General features: G+C 40.0%; 1 long non-coding RNA gene across 5 annotated transcripts in view; it reads right to left on the bottom strand.

Annotated features, from left to right (window-relative positions):
• Window positions 1-1534: 1534 nt before the first annotated feature.
• LOC119647865 overlaps window positions 1535-14017 on the bottom strand; it is a 30484-nt gene continuing 18001 nt past the window's right edge. For 2 of the 5 annotated variants that reach the window (XR_005248955.1, XR_005248954.1), the window contains 3 exons: window positions 6974-7087; window positions 6857-6918; window positions 6138-6606 (listed from right to left, as the gene is read on the bottom strand). This is a non-coding gene — a long non-coding RNA (uncharacterized LOC119647865). Of the gene's footprint in view, window positions 1550-6137; window positions 6607-6856; window positions 6919-6973; window positions 7088-10408; window positions 10632-14017 lie in introns of those variants that run through there. The other 3 variants (XR_005248957.1, XR_005248956.1, XR_005248958.1) reach the window with 3 other exon arrangements.

Genomic DNA, 14017 nt, shown 5'->3' with positions numbered 1-14017 from the left:
TGCGGGTAGAGCCTAATTCAGATAGATATAAGAGGTAAATCGTAAATATGGGTACGATCAATTTATATACGTGCATATATGTGTACAGTATTCGGAAATAGGCAGTTTGTTTGTTTAGGGTGAGCGTAATATCTATAGCTGTAATATGGACGTATGTCTCGTAGTTTGGAAAAATATGAAATATTATGTTGGATTTGTAGCTATATACAGATAGAAAAATGTGCGTTGAAATTCCTTACATAAGATGAACACAAAACCTTTATACCCGAAGTGCGAGCTTCCGGTATTCCGACTTGTTTTAATTAGCCGACACACAAACACATAAGACTGGACACGGTTTGCAAGCTTAACAGGTATTAGTCATTAATGTTTTAGAGTTACGAATGTTTAGTCGTCATTGAATTGATAATACTTAAGTTGAAAAAAATAATCCACGCCATCGAGGGTGGTTGAGGTTCGGAAAACCAAGCTTCAGCATTCCTTCGAGTGAGCTTAAAGGTTTTCTGCATCTTTCATCTGAACCGCCCCTAGTCCAGACCAGAAAGCCGGTAACAACTTTACGCACGAACACATAGAGGCTACTCGGTAGTTTAAAGCTATCTGACACCGTGTACCAGGTGCTTCTCCGAGTCCGCCATACTAACTATGGCGAGTCACTGGAGTGCCGAGGGGTAATGATAGATCAATGCTATAAACAAGAACGAGGATGGCAGGAAATGCCGCGCCGCGAAGAAACTGAAACTATATGTATTATAACCTGATTTTAGCCTCCTTAAAAAAATATAAAAGATCATCAATCATGTAAGCATCTCTACTCATAAACATTAGATGCAGATTAAAACACTTATTATACCATCTACACTTAACCCGAATCCAGGCATAATCCGATTCAGTAATTTTTCTTCGCAAGCTGTAAGCGTACGCGTAGCCTCCGGTTGAATTATGGGTAAAGCAGCGTGAATGTTAGAGAAAAACGTCCTTTGACAAGTGATATCGCCAAAAAGTTATCATTCCACTCTCTATAGGAGTACTCCTGAATTGCCGTCAGTACATCTACAGGGGAGGGTTCGTCACTCGAAGGCTCCAAGCCTTCCTCAACACCTGTGTGTGTTGTCATCGGCATGCGCTGGCCTGATACTATACCAAACAAAGAACCTAGTGTCGGACATTTTACCGTAACTGGTAACAATAGGAGTTTCGCTGTTCTACAGGGGATATTTGGAACCAGAGTAATTGACATTTTTATAATTAAAAAAAAAATAAATAACCTTTTAAACCATACAAAATTGTTTATTTAAGTTGGATTTTATACGTATTTTGACGAAAATCACTCTAGTATTGGTAAAGAGCAAGGACTCATGAAATGTATAACAGTGAGCAAATATTTAGTTAGGATACTTAATTAGAGATGCTTCGATGTTAGCAAAAAATTTCCAAAGTCAAAGTAGTTTCTAGCAAAGTATCGCCGAGCCCTTCCAGGAAATTCGTCCCCGCATAAAGGGGATCGAATCGCGCTCTCAACGGCAGCTTTAGTCAGATTACAAGTACCCTGAAATCGTAGGTAAATTTAAATTTTGATTATGAAGGGCAAAATCTACAATAGTTAAACAATGGGGTTTTGTTTTGTAGGCTATGCAGGGAAGTCTCTTTATCAAAGTGACATTATTATTAGATTGAAAATGAAGTGAGATTATGATCATGTAAAGTTTATTGGTCGCTTTTCTTTTTTTCTCGTCCTCGATAGTTTCAGTTCGATGGCATATGTAGGTGTTAGATTCAGATTTCAATTTCCGATAATATAAAATTAGAATGAAACATATGTATATATTGTTTTATTAAATTAATCTATTGAAAATCGTTAACAAACTCCCTCTTAAATAGTATTTCTCTGTGAGGCGTGGATGAAAAATTTACTTGAAATATTTTGTGCTTAGTTAAAAAATTACTTAGAGGAATAAAAATTTGTGGGTTAACAGCTTGCAAATTTCAAAATATTTCTTTGGTAACAAGATTTTATCGACTTTTCGAATAGGGAGAGGTTTTTCGGTTACAACCTTTTATGTCGTGAATGGCCAAGAGTTGTTTTTTATTTAATGTGTGTACCCTCGCTGACAAAGAGGCCTTAAGGGCTCCCAGCATGTTCGCTTCATTCAACTTGAGCAATCATTTGGATGGCGGCAGTGGGATTTATATCGTGATTTGGCGTCAGATACCAGTCGACTCAGCTGTGAATGAGTACCTGAGTCAAATCGGGGTAATAATCTCGGGCAAGCCATTATCGTTGTCATTGACTTCTATAACATACCATAATCCTGTACTGTACCTGCCCTGATCCTATTGGGTTAATGCGCTAACGATTATCATTAATAATTTGGGAGATATTGATTTAAACTTTTGGGTGGTATTGCGTGTTGCGCTTGGCGTGTTTGCATTGACTGAATTCATGTCCGAAAAAATAAACACACAAATTCCGGAAACATCTCGTTGAAAAAGACAAAGTGAGCTTTTCTCTTGGCACAATACGCAATAGTCTTCAGGCTGAAGTATATGCGATTCTAAGGGGGGGGGGGGGGGGCAGTCTGGATGATTGACGAGTGATTAAAAGGGCCAGCGCATCGTAATCCTTAGCAATAGTTAAACTGCTCTGAGGTTTGATCACCTCGAATATAGTTCAGGTATATAGCAACCGATTGAACTGTATGTCTAGATGCACTACGGAAAAACTATTCTGTATGCCTGGCACTATGAAAAATGAAATCTCGGATGCCTTAGCAAAAACGACACGTTTGAACATGAATAAGTCCTCGAAAACTTCTACTTGTTCGAAAATTTTTCATAAAACATTTTTTAATTAGAATTGACCATTTAATCGATTTCTGCGGTTATTTCGTATATAAAATTCTGTAACCCCGAGTATTCCATAGAGCATTTTCAATGTCTTTGGTGTTAATGTGCTCCAATTGCAGCGGGCACTAGCAGAAATCCTACAGTTCATAAAAGTCTCTGGGAAATTGCGTTAGACGGGAGAGTCGAAAGCAATGGGCTCCTACGGTCTGAGCGCTCAGAGGCTACACCTCTCCCACTCCTCAAGTACTTACACACCATGCTTTCCGTGAAATCCAAAGTGAATGTTGGAGCGATAATAGGGAAAAACCTCAAATGCCTTTGGGAGAATCGAAAGAACATTTATTAGTCTATAGGAAATAATCACAGTTTTGTTCTTCCCGAGTTTTGACTATAGCCATTTACGAAATCATCCAAGATGTAGGGGAATATTTAAGCCGCAATAGTGTTAACAGTTCATTTTTCCTGTAAGTTCCTGTGTGCGCTGGATGAATGATAAAAACTGATTTTAAATAATCACTTTTTGGCATCACTTCTTGCCTAGAAGTTAACACACTCGAGACTAACATACATATCGCACCGTGATTACCATACTATCATGTTTTTCGGTAGAACCAGCTATTAAAGGACACATGTGAAAATTTCATGGCGTTCGACTTTGCAGTTCTGGAGATGTTAAAGGCTTAGCGACGATAGATTTGTATTTGATGGAACGATGGAAAAAAACGAATTTCGCGTATCAATCGAAGACTGTTTTTTAATGGGAAAAATACTGTTCAAGTTGAAAAATGATTGAAAAAGTGTTACCCAAAAAAGTGTCCGTCGAAAGCAACCATTTGTCGATGGTATGTGAACTTTAAACGTGGTCGAAAATCTACCGAAGACGGAGGGTGCCCAGGTCGCCCAATTGACGAGGCTGTGCCCGGAAACATCCAAAAAGCCCTAAAAATCGTTATGTTCGATCATAGGGCGAGAATGGAGGATGTTGGTAAGATCTTGAAGATATCAAAGGGCACTGTGTTCAGAATTGTACATAACAACTTGGATATGAAAAAAAATTATTCTAAGTGGGTGCCGCGATTGCTCATTGTGGAGTAAAAACAACAGTGAATTGATGATTCAGAGCACTGTTTGCAGCTGTTTACGAGGGATTGGAAGAATTTTTTGCGACGGTACATAACAATGGATTTATCATTATACTCCACAGTTAAAAAGAGCGTCAGTTGAACGGAGATAAAAGGGCGAAAGCCGGCTAAATAGTTCGAAGAAACAACAGTCAGCAGGCAAGATTATGGCCTCTGTGTTTTGGGACACCTACGGAATGTCCCTTTTGGACTTTCTTCCGATCAACAGTAACTACTATATTGAAAAGGCCTCACATGGCAAAGAAAAAAACGCGATAATCGTCGACTTGTGACGAAAACGATTGCACGATTTACTCCCACGCTCCCACGCCGCATATAATTACCAGATCTGGCCCCATGTGACCTCTACTTGTTTATAGATCTCAAAAGGAAGCTCCAGAGAAGGAGATTCGGCTCCGATTGTGAAGTTATAGTCGCAACTGATTCCTACTTCCAAGCTAAAGACACAGTGTTTTATAAGAAAGGCATCGCAAGTTTGGAAAAACGCTGGAATTATTATATCTTAATTAAGACTTTAATATTTATTAAGCTTGCAAATACCGATATTTCGGGAACCACTTGTTGTTCATCAGTGCTAATAAGGACTCGTTAGTTGTTAATAAATATTACTTGTTAATAAAAAACGCAAGTCTTAATTATTTCAAACAATTTAATCCTTAGAAACATCGCGAGATTACACTTAGATGATTATATCGCTGTGGCAGGCAACTATCTTGATGAATAAAATCGAATTTTGCAAGAAAATGCGTTTTTATTGGTTAATCTCGGGACTTAACGACCTATGTATTATCCTTTAGTTTTATGGGAGATTCAAATTATTATAGGCAATTCATTCTATTAGTGGTTTTCCAAAACCAATAGTCAGAAGAAGCAAGAAACTGATATCCAAATTCATCGAAAAAATTTTTTGAACTGCTCCCTAGTGATTTTCAAATGGTGCAAAATTTTGCTGGAGAATATACTGCGGGTGTTCGCATTTCATCGATCCATAAGATCACCTTATATTTTAATCAATGAATCATAAAAACGATCCGCATAATAATTGTAGAAAGGGTCAGTTGATGACCTATCGATAATTAGAATCTTCGATTGACTTAACGAATAAGCGAATTTTGATTTTTGTAATAGAATTTAAGACTGTGGGGACTATGGAAGTAACCAGCAACTGATTACTTGGTACACTGACGAATCCCTCACAGCAGAGGGAGCCGGTGTCATTGGTCCAAGGAAAATGTACTTTGAGCCAATGGGCATGTACACTAGCATATTCCAGGCGCAAATATACACCATAGACAAATGTGCCTCATTTAATCTGCAAAGGAACTACAGGGGGCAGAACATAGCTATTCTCACCGATAGTCAAGCAGCGATAAAGACACTTAGGTCCTACCAGGTGAACTCTAAACTGGTGTGGGAATGCGTTGAGATACTGAATACACCCGGCTCGTCCAACAAGGTCTGGATACTTTGCGTTCCAGGCAATGCTGGGTTGGAGGGCAACGAGGCAGCGAACGAACTAGCCAAGAAGGGAGCAGGGACGCCCTTAGACGGGCCAGAACCCTTCTGTGGAATCGGAAACGGTTTCATGGCTATGAGTCTAAGAAATCAAGAGGAACGGTTGAGGGAACTATACTGGGCGGGCCTACCAGGGATGGAGCAGTCCAGGGTGCTTACTGGGGGACACGAACCCATGCGCACAAAGGATTGCTTAAACCGAAAAAAAACAAGCTTAAACCTCATCAAAAAGAACCTCCGAATCATAGTGGGAATTCTCACTGGTCATTGTCGGCTGAACTATCACCTAGGGAAGCTATGGATATCTACGAACACTGCCTGCAGGTTTTGTGAAGAGTATGGTGAAACCTCTATACACGTCTGGGACAGTGTCCGGCACTTGTGCAAAGTAGGTCGAGGCATCTGGGAGAACACTTAATTCCAGATGCAAAGCTGAAAGATCTGGAAGTAGGGAACATACTAAAGTTCCTGACGGTTATAGGCCTGCTTGAGATACTATGACTAATAGGTACACTATAACCAGTAAAAGGGGCACAATAGTTCTTTAAGGGCGCGGTACGGCTTTCCCTTAACAGGATAATAATAATGGAAATAAATGGGTTTCTATTGTTAAATATCATTTTACACTAGTAATTCAGTTTATTAATAATTTTATTTTCATATATAAATTCATATCCTTGATTTGATTCTTTAACGTCCTAACCGCATGATATATTTCACACTTTTTTTACTTTTTATCAATGCAATGATGTGTCAAATGAAGATCTTACTTTCAACGTTGGTTACAGTGGAGAGTATAAAAAATATTGACTCAAAATTTTACAGTCTGTTTTTAAAAACTACCTAACCAAAAGTCTGAAAGAATCATGAAGATGCTTTACATAAAATCTAGGACTCAAGATACAAATCTTACTATTATTTTAAGAAAAACCATTGACTATAATATTTTTCATTATTTTGGGAATAAAAAATCGTTTCACATTAACAATGAGCGCGGAATTATCATGTCACTGACATGAACAAAATCGAAGTATGACAAAATACGGAGATTGAAGAATGTTGATTTGTAATATTTTGATGAAGACGAAATCTGCTGGCTAACCTAGAAATAAGATTTATGATTCAATTCCCGATGGTAAAAAATATGGAAGAGAAACACAAAACATGCGCTAACAAGAGGATCGGAAATGTATTACCGCCAAATGTTTGATTCTAATCGAAAGAATGTAAGAAAAGGGGAAAAGACAACATGTCTAGAAATGGTATAGAATACTTCAACAGTTTATATATTTTTATACCAAAATGATAAAAGGACAATTCGATAAAAAAAAGCAAGAATATTACTTTCATACCTTACATAATCGTTCGACGTAGATCTTTCGAATTTTTCAGCTAAACACTGCGTTAAGTTTACCTAAAAGGAAACATAATATTCAATAAACCGTTCAATCTAATGTAATGTGACTTACCTACTAATTTGCTCCTTATTTGCTTATATTTTATAGCCTTTAATATTGCTTCATTTCATTTTGGAGCGAATCCAAAGTTGTCAGTTATACCATGGACTTCTAATTAGTGATTAGCTGAAATTATATTGCAAATACCAATTAGCCTCTAGAATCTATTAAATTTCACTTTAACAACTAAGTGGAACGAAGGAACTTCGCCGTCCTATTAACATAGTATGCTGGTCTCAAGCCCAGGTAAAGGAGGAGGATTTGAGGTAACGTACTTTGTTCTACCTTCATTCAAACAAAAATAAAATGCTGAGATCAGGGAAAGAGATAAATAAAGTATAGTTGCAGTTATTCCACTATGCTCATTCCTGCCTGATCCCTGGTTTCCGTGATGCCATTAAAGAAGTCGAACGATTTGATGATCGGCTGATTAGAGACTCACCATTATTTCAGCCGATCGCACTATTCATTTCTTCACCGCATGCGTACCATAGACAGGTCGACCCGATGCCGAGAAAGATGTCTTCAGGCAACTTCTCGATGAAAAGATTGTCACGCGCCTGCTGACGACTGTATTATCAATGGTCATGTGGGTGGAAAGGCAGACGGTAACAGGTGCTATGGGGGAAAGGGGTTTGGAGTGCGTCATTAGGGTGGCATGCGTATAATCGATTTTGCGGACATCCATGACCTTGTACTTATGAATACATGGTTCATCAAACAATTGTCTCATCTTCCTACATTTTATAGTGGGAACAGTAAAACGCAAATCGACTATATTCCCATAAGGTGCCTACATTTTGCCACCCTTACTGATTGTAAAGCCGTTCCCTATGAGACCATCACACTTCAACATCGGCCGTTGATTGCCGTCCTGCGAATCAAGCCACCAATAAAACAGCGTGAGGAACACACTGGCCCGCCGCGCATTAAATGGCGATTTCGTGAGAAGGAAGAAGAATTGATCTCACTTATGCGATTATCAACCATTAAGAATGTGGAAGAATCGTGGAACCAAATGAACGACACGATCCACAAAACGGCCTCTGCAACTCTCGAGGTCACCAAGCCAGGTAAGCGGTACATCGACCGAGATACTTGGCTTTGAAATGGCGATATTGAAATGAAGGTCCGTGAAAAGAAACGCCTCTACCACAAGTTTCTTGACGTCAAAACGTTGACCAATTGGCAAATTTAGAAGAATGCCAATCGGGAAGCAAAGAAAGCGACCGCTGTCACCCGAGCGGACTATTACAAAAATCTTAACGATAAACTGGATACTCGGGATGGCGAGAGAGATCTGTATCCACTTGCCAAAGACCGAAACGAACGCACACAGGATATGGAACACTTCTATTGCGTTAATGACAAGAACGGTACTTTGCTTACCAACGGTCGAGCCTCGGCTTCGAGCAGATTTCAACTGAAGAATTTGCTCATCCTCCACTTTCACAATCATTGCCGATATTTGGAGCAGTTCCACCTGTCAGCATAAATCCCACGTATTCGAGGAGGAAGATTAGACCCGAGTCTGCAAGGGACTCATTTGAAGTGGTTCTTGCCACGTAGCCTCACCGGAGGTTATCTGGTACCATGGGAACCGGGATGGCCCTCTGAGAGCATATGCTCCAGGAGAATTTCTTGGAGGATTAGTTGCGGCAGAGGTGTTAGATAGGCTTTGCATCCACTGGTATGAATGCTGAGCCTGCCTTCAGTACAAACCAGTACCGTTGTGCCAGTCGTGGCGGGGCTCTGATTGTGGTCTCCAAATCAATCCGTGTCCAAAGAGGATCGTGGGATTATGCCCACACGGCAGGTCTCACATTGAACCCCCAGAACCTTCATGTCAGCGCAACTGAAGTCGAGGAGACAATAAAACGAATGAAATCGGGGAAGCCACAGGACCTGACGACATCGCATCTGAGCTCTAGAAAGCGAAGAGCTGGGACCCAACACTGTGGCTCATTGAATTCTTTAATCGAGTTATTCAGGAAGGTAGAACACCATCTGACTGGCAAGAAAGCACCACAATTCCAATATGGAAAAAGAAAGGTAGTCAAGCAGAATGTTCAAATTACCATTCTATCCGGTCACTTTCCCATACCATGAATATTTTTGAACGCATTCTTGAGAACCGTATTTGCGTTGAAATAACTGTGAATCAAGTCGGATTTGTCAAGAACTGTGGAGCTACTGACACAATACACGCTGCGCGGTTACTCATGGAGAAACACCGTGAGAAGCCTTGCCCTCTTTACATTGTATTTCTGGATCTGGAGAAAGCGTTTGACCGTGTGCCACACGAACTCCTCTGGTATGCTCTACGACAACACTTACTGCCAGAAGAATTCGTGGGCTGGATTCAATTGTTCTACCACGATCCAAAAAGTAAAGTTCGAAGTGTGGCGGCTGTATCAAAACCGCTTCGTGTCTCTGTTGGTGTTCATCAAGGAAGCGCCCTCTCACTACTCCTCTTTGTTCTTGTTATGGACACTGCCACACCGGACATCCAACGTCCAGCGCCCTGCTTTATCCAGATGATGTTTCCCCAGCGACTAATAGCAAAAATGAACTCGAATGATCGCTTCATTCAACACGGTCTCAGATTGAATCTAAGTAATATTGAATTTTTTATCCCCATGAAACAGGCACAATAGAAATGGCGGAACCGATCACGACGAGCCGACCTCGGTTGTGAACGGGACAAAGGCTGAAGAAAAAGAAGGATTAAGGGAGTCATCTCGTGTGAAGGCCGTTTTTTTGCCTTTTTTTGAAAAATTATTTTGGAGGACTGGATAAAGATAGAAACGCGATTTTTCCCCCTTCTTTATTGATATCTATAGTATATGTGTAAATTTTTCAGCTTGATATCGTACCCAGTTTTCGGAATACGTGTCAATTTATGCACCCATCTCCAAAAAAAAAAGTGTTTTTCTGCTGCCACGCTGGAGGGCGCTGTGTTCATCTGAGGAAAAAAAACTAAACGACATTTCAATGTGGACAATATTCCACGGTCCGCAAACTAGGATAATTAGAAATTATTAAAAAGTAAATTTTTGGTGGGCTTTTAAACTTAATTTTTTGGATTTTGGTTTTTTTTTTCGGCTTTTTTTATGAATAAAAAAAAACGACCCGTCCGATTGCAATTATCCTAGTTTGCGGACCGTAGAAATATGTATTAAAGAAGACGTGAAAATTTCAAAGAATTTGGTTGGATAGATTTTGAGCTATGGTGGCAGCCGATTTTCAAGATGCAGTTTCGAGAAAAAAGCATTTGAAAATTTAAATGTGATTATCAACACTAAAATGTTCACTCACCATTTATCTGCTATACATGGTCCATAGAGAGCACCCTCCGTTTCTTCAAAAAAGTCTTGTAAGGCCGATTGTTGCTCTCTGGTTTCAATTCTGGCTCTTTTAGCGAGGTTGTGGCGCAGCAGGATTCGCAGCATTCGAAATTTATTTCGAATGTTGCGAATGCGAACAAATAGATGGCACGGAACTCTCCACCTTTTAGAACTCGCCACGAGAGTGGAGAACTAGCGGTGAGAATGTGCCGTTGGTTGGGGGCAGAATGAACCGCATGGAGAGAAATCGTTCTTCTGCTTCCAGCCTTGTCTGCGTACAGCCACGTGTTGAGTTAAGCTAATTGTGAGTCATTTCATTCAACCTAAGAATTTAGAAAACGAGAAAATTGTGTTAATATAAATACTAAATTAATCTTTTCTTCGACGAAACAGTGAGCGCGTGTGTGCTGATCAACCATAAAATACATATTAGGTCATAAAATAAATAATTTATAAATAGTAACAAATATATATTGAAATATACATCTAAAGGATACATTTCATTCGCTACGAAAATTTTTCCGATATCACCCGTCGTCGACACGTGGTGCTGTAGTGTTTAAGCTTGATTGGTATTTTCCGGGTTTTCGTGTGGAAGTAACAAACAAAAACCAGCCAAGATGAGTTTGTACAACTAGAAGCAACTGAAAGGTCAGTCGATTGTCGCTCGGACCGCCAAATTCGCACATTCATTACGGCGGTCGGCATAAACCTGACATGTGTGACCAACTTGACATCCCATTGTCACTAGGATTTTGAGAATGCCATTGAATCCTTCATTGAAAATAATTACAGTCAGAAAAGTGGCTACGACCTTGGTCCAGGTCAATGCATTTAACGACTCATTGTTATTCTGGGTCTCTGCTCCTAAACATCTGTTCAAGGGATCATCTCGTAGATTGGTTTGATGACTGTTTGAACTTCTTCAGTCAAAGGTGCCTTCTCGTGGTGGAAACTATCCAGTCCTCCTTTAGCTTCCGCTTTTCGTCGTTTGCACCTGAGGATTTTCGTCTGTAGAACATTTATGGAAGAAAATTGCCCAAATTTCTTGTTTCATTCCTTCTATCGAATTTGCGTGTCGACGAATAGCTAGCCCAAAAAATGTAGTGAGGTCGTTAATAGCCTTATCAGTAAGTTTTCCAGCCCGTTTTCCACCAATGCCTTTGTGATTCTTCTTTGGATTTCTAAGCCGCGTTCCCATTCTTTTTTCGACATGTCCTACGCATGCCTTTTTTACTACTACGTATATTTTATTATTTGCAGAAATACCGGAGAAAACTCCAGCAAAATCCAATATACAAAACTTGTCGCAATTGGACCATCCATGTTCATGCTTGCTAAAAGTTTCTTTGCTGATGTTGATGCGAAGTCCTGTTTTTTCTCTGATAAGTATCGATTCCCATGAAATACTCATTTTTTAGTGCGAGCACGACGTTGAACGTTAAAGCGATCTCCCTTCGTACGATCCATTTAAAAAAATCACTGAACACACAAACAGCACAATACTTACAATAAAATATAACTGAGTATAGCTTGAAAGCCTTTCAGTGCTCACTCTAGACTGGATTATCCTTTTTATTCCAAACAGCAAATAAGTTTAGACAATTAATTGGTTTTCCATGTTTTTATATTTCTACCTGAGTTCGAATTTATAAGGCTCAGGTAAAAAACTAAGAGGTAAAAAAAGATTCGATGCTCTTTCTCATCGAGGACTCTAGCCGCGGCTGCAAACTCCTTATCTGTTTAACACTGTAATTTCTGAACGATTCGGAATATCGGAAAATCCCTTTGCCCACATATTCTCCACTATATATAGATACAATTCATGCAAAAAAAAATACATCGATTTCTCCAACCCGACACACGGGATGACCCCCTTAAGTGAAACGAAGCAGCGTTTATTTAAATCCACTAATATTATTTAATAAAGGCGCTGTGTTCTGAATAACTGTAATGCTCCTTCTAATGTTATATATGCATATTACAACTACACCATTTCGTCTGGCATTTGATAATCTCCTAGGTATATTTTCTTACTATTCATGCATACTGATCAGTACCCCGGATTGTGCTAGGGAGGTTTCGGCGCGTTCCCCATCAAACTTGCACATAATCTTCGGCAATACCAGCTTTGATAGGTCTCAATTTAATCTACAGTGGCTTGTTTTATATAACCTTTTCACTTATGGTTAGGTTTTGGAATTGAACGACAAGCAGACGTTGTTGATAAACTTTTCATACATCGCTGATGTTTAATAATTGCGTGATGATGCAGTTTATTAATTGCATGCGGATGCGTTGTATACGAGTATTTACAAAATGCGTAGCATGTCAATGCGTACACAGGCAATCCAGTTGATTTCCTAACGGGCTTGAAATACACTCTTAGCAAAACTTTCGGTAGATGAAATTGCACAAGCGCACTGCTCTCCAACAAATGTGCAGACAATATCCTCAGATATCCATTACCTGTGACCATTCTCACTATAATGCTAAGATTCTTCTTGGTGATATTTAAATAAGCGCTTTTGTTTATATGATCCTTTAAGTTCCATGGGTTATTCCATTTCTGGGAAATTCGCCCAGTATAGTTCCTTCAGCCGTTCCTTTCTAAGTGTCATGGCTAGAAATAATAATCGTTGGCGCAACAATCCATATTGGATCAAGGCCTTGAAGTGTGTTAGGGGCTAGAAACCCCTTCCTAATTCCACAGAAGAGTACTGTTTTATAGAGTGCCATTCCTTCTCGTTTCCTAGCTAGTTCATCCACGACTTCATTGCTCTCCACCCAATTCTTCTTTTTCTTCAGCCTTTGTGCCGGTTACAAGCGGGGTCGGTTCGTCATGATCGGTTGCGCCATATTGTTTCACCAAAGGCCTCATCTGGATGCAATCGAGAGGCTTTCAAATCCCCGTCCAACATATCAAACCGCCGTTGTTTCGAACGCCCTGTTGGTCGCTTACCATCGACTTCGATGTTCAGACCAATCTTGGCGAGTGGATTCTCGTTAGCGCGAAATACGTGACACACTATTGAAGACGCCTCTCTCGTAATTTTTCCACAATCGATGAAACCCCATATCGATCGCGGATATCCCCATTTTGGATGTGATCAAAACGTGTCACGCCACTAGTACAACGTATTTCGACCTTTTTGAATGAACCAAACGCTTGTATAATTCATCTGTTGCTCGACACTGGGAGAGCTATCTTTCTGATTGGACCACAGATATACTGAGCAATCCGTTTGAGAATATCGATGAGTATCAGAAATGCTCTTTTCTGAAGTGCTACACAGGCTGTCGCCTACGTCACGAAAGGGCGTCACAAGATCTGCCTGTCTGCGAAACAAATCGATGTACGGAAGGTATTGAAAGCTCGATTGACTGCTGCGAATGATGCGGGCGTGATACACTCGACCTTGATACCGTGCGCAGAACTGGGAAGTACAATGTAGTGTGTGCTATGACAACGCTGATGAGGGAGGAAAACGGAAGACGCCACATTACGCAATGATTCCAGAAATGTATATCGCATTACGAAAGAATTTGCATGTAGTCACATATCTTTCGATGGTCGTGTGAAGGACGTTGATAGTCGATTTCTCATCCACGACAACGAGTAGTTAAAGAGGTGAAAAGAACACTTCACCGTGGTTTTTAACCACATCACTTCCGATGAAGTTCCTTTTCTTGTGGATGAAATGGTTAG

The sequence above is a fragment of the Hermetia illucens genome, chromosome 2 (assembly GCF_905115235.1).
Source record: "Hermetia illucens chromosome 2, iHerIll2.2.curated.20191125, whole genome shotgun sequence".
In the NCBI taxonomy this organism is placed as follows: Eukaryota; Metazoa; Arthropoda; class Insecta; order Diptera; family Stratiomyidae; genus Hermetia; species Hermetia illucens.
The sequence above is the reverse complement of the archived record's forward strand: the minus strand, read 5'-3'. Positions and strand labels throughout refer to the sequence as shown.